The sequence below is a fragment of the Phoenix dactylifera genome, chromosome 10 (assembly GCF_051530095.1).
Source record: "Phoenix dactylifera cultivar Ajwa chromosome 10, Ajwa_hap1_PhDact_Kaust_v1.1, whole genome shotgun sequence".
NCBI lineage: Eukaryota > Viridiplantae > Streptophyta > Magnoliopsida > Arecales > Arecaceae > Phoenix > Phoenix dactylifera.
Window position 1 is genome coordinate 6,103,648 of NC_143199.1, and position 3,437 is coordinate 6,107,084.

Below are 3,437 nucleotides of genomic sequence, written 5' to 3' on the forward strand. Positions count from 1 at the left end.
TTTGTTCTCTAGATGTAAATGAGTTCAATAGAGTCTCCACATGTACTTCCGCTAAGGAAATATGGGATAGGCTTGAAGTTACCCACGAGGGTACAAATCAAGTCAAAGAGTCTAAAGTGAACATTCTAGTTCACAAGTATGAGTTGTTTAAGATGGAACCCAATGAAACCATCACATGCATGTTTACTCGCTTTACCGATATAATTAATGGTCTAAAGAGTTTGGGTAAATCTTATACTAACCCAGAACTTGTGAGTAAAATTCTCAGGTCTTTGCCGAAAGCATGGGAAGCAAAGGTCACGGCGATCGTAGAAGCCAAAGACCTCAACACTTTGGGATAAGAACAACTACTGGGCTCATTGATGACGCATGAGCTCACAATGAAGCAACATGAAGAAGAGTTGCCGAAGAAAAGGACAATCGCACTCAAGGCTACCTCAAGTGTGTGTGAAGAAGAGAGTAGTGAGAGTGAAGAAGAAAGCCAAGATGAGGACTTGGGTTTGATAGTAAGGAAGTTTAAGAAATTCATGAGAAGAAAGAAACCTTTCCCAAGAAAGAAATTTGGAGGGAGAAATGATTGGGAAAAAGAAAAGGAAAAAGAAAGAGATCCAATCATATGCTATGATTGCAAGAGACCGGGACACGTTCGTTCCAAATGCCCTCAACAAAAGAAGTATTTTGGAAAGGAGAAGAAGAAGGCATTGAAGGCAACATGCGATGATAGTGACACATCATCCTCCGAGGAAGAGAAGGAAGAGACCGCCAACTTGTGCTTCATGGCGTTCGAAGACGACGAGGTATGTCAAAACCCAACTATAAATTTTACTTTAGAAGAATTATATGAAGCTTTTCAAGAACTTATGGGTGATTGTAGTATGTTAGGAGCTAAGAATAAAGAATTAAAAGCCTCCAATCAAAAACTAAAGGAAAATATTGAAAACCTATTAATTGAAAAGGAGAGCGTTAAAAATATTAACACTACTAACCTAGAAATCAAAAATTCAAAATTAAGCATTGAAAATGAAAAGGCAAAAACACTAATTAAGGAATTAAGTCTAAAAGTAAAATCCCTACTCGACAATAATACCTCACTTGCTCAAAATGTTGAATCTCTTAAAAAAGATATGGAAGAACTAGTTAAAGAAAATTTGAATCTTAAGAATGAGGTACATAAGTACAAACCAATTGTTGAAAAATTCACACAAAGCTCTGAAAAATTAAATCTTATTCTTTCAAATCAAAGAGCTGTTTTCAATAAAGCCGGATTAGGATATAAAACTAATAAGCAACAAAAATATCTAAAGAATTTCTTTGTAAAAGCAAAAGACGTAAAAACTGAAAAACCAACATGCTTTCTTTGTGGAAAGAATGGACATAAAGCCTACTCTTGTATTCAAAGAAAAATCCAAACTAACAAGAGTACATTTGTAAAAGCTAAAAACATAACTAAAGTATGGGTGCCTAAGGGAACCAACTACACTAACCACGAAGGACCCAAGAAAACTTGGGTACCTAAGAGCTTCACATGATCATTTTGCAGGTATGCCTTGCAGCCGGAAATAAAAAGAGAATGTGGTATCTTGATAGTGGTTGCTCAAGGCATATGATCGGTGACAAGAGTCTCTTCGTCACCTTGGAATCAAAAGAAGGAGGAGTAGTCACATTTGGAGACAATGCTAAAGGCCGAATTATTGGTGTTGGTAAAATCTCCATATCACCCTCCTCATTTATTGACAATGTATTGTTAGTTAATGGACTAAAACATAATTTGTTAAGTATAAGTCAATTTTGTGACAAGGGCTTTAAAGTATCATTTGAATCATCACTATGCATAATTAGTAGTCCATTTGACAATGAGATCATACTCACAGGACATAGGCATGGAAATGTTTACATGGTAGATCTTGATGATCTCACCATGAAGGATGGCCAATGTCTTGTAGCCATGAATCCCAAAGTCAATGAGACTAGTTGGTTATGGCATCGTAGGTTAGGACATGCTAGCATGGATTTAATCTCAAAATTAATTACAAAGGATCTAGTCAAAGGACTACCAAAAATAGACTTTGAAAAGAATAAAATTTGTGCTGCATGTCAATTAGGGAAACAAACAAGAAGTTCTTTCAAGTCTAAGAACATAGTTTCAACATCAAAACCCTTAGAACTAATTCACATGGATTTGTTTGGACCCACTAGAACTGCTAGTCTAGGGGGTAAGAAATTTGGTCTTGTAATTGTTGATGATTTTTCACGTTTTACATGGGTTTCATTTCTTGCACACAAAGATGAGTCCTTTCCCGCTTTTATCAAGTTTCATAATAGAGTTTCAAATGAACTCAATCTTAAACTAAAAGCAATTAGGAGTGATCATGGTACCGAGTTTGAAAATCAGTATTTTGAAAAATTTTGTGAAGAAAATGGTATCAATCACAACTTCTCGGCACCTAGGACACCCCAACAAAATGGGGTGGTAGAAAGGAAGAATCGCACACTAGCAGATATGGCTCGTACCATGTTGTGCGAATCAGATCTACCAAAGTATTTTTGGGCTGAAGCAATAAATACTTCATGTTATATCTTAAATCGTGCTTTAGTTAGATCCATCTTAAAGAAAACACCTTATGAGTTGATAAAAAGTAAGAAACCTAATATAAGTTATTTTCATGTTTTCGGTTGTCGATGCTTTATTTTGAACAATGGAAAGGACAATCTAAGTAAATTTAGTGCTAAATCAGATGAGGGGATCTTCTTAGGTTATTCCTCATCTAGTAGAGCATACAGGGTCTTCAACAAGAGAACTCTCGTTGTTGAAGAATCCATTCATGTTGTTTTTGATGAAACTAATGGAGATTCTTCTAGAAAAGAAGAAGATGGTGATGTAGGTATACTTGAAGACCAAATGAAGGAACTCTCCACTCAAGACAAACAACATGAGGATGAGATCAAAGAAGATACAAATCAGCGAGATGAAGAAGACCAACCTCTATCAAGAAATCAAGATCTTCCTAAAGAATGGAGGTATGCACATGGTCATCCAAAGGATCTAATCCTTGGTGATCCTTCACAAGGTATAAGAACTAGATCCTCCTTAAGAAACACTAGTAATTATCTTGCTTTCATTTCGCAAATAGAGCCTAAATCACTAGAAGAAGCTGAAAAAGATGATAATTGGATGAATGCTATGCAAGAGGAATTAAACCAATTCGAAAGAAATGAAGTTTGGACTCTAATGAAAAGACCCCCTAATGTTTCAATTATAGGCACCAAGTGGGTGTATAGAAATAAACTAGATGAAGATGGAATAGTAATAAGAAACAAAGCTAGGCTAGTGGCCAAAGGATATAATCAGGAGGAAGGAATAGATTTTGATGAAACTTTTGCTCCTGTTGCTAGGTTAGAGGCTATTAGACTGCTTTTAGCATATGCATGCTTCATGG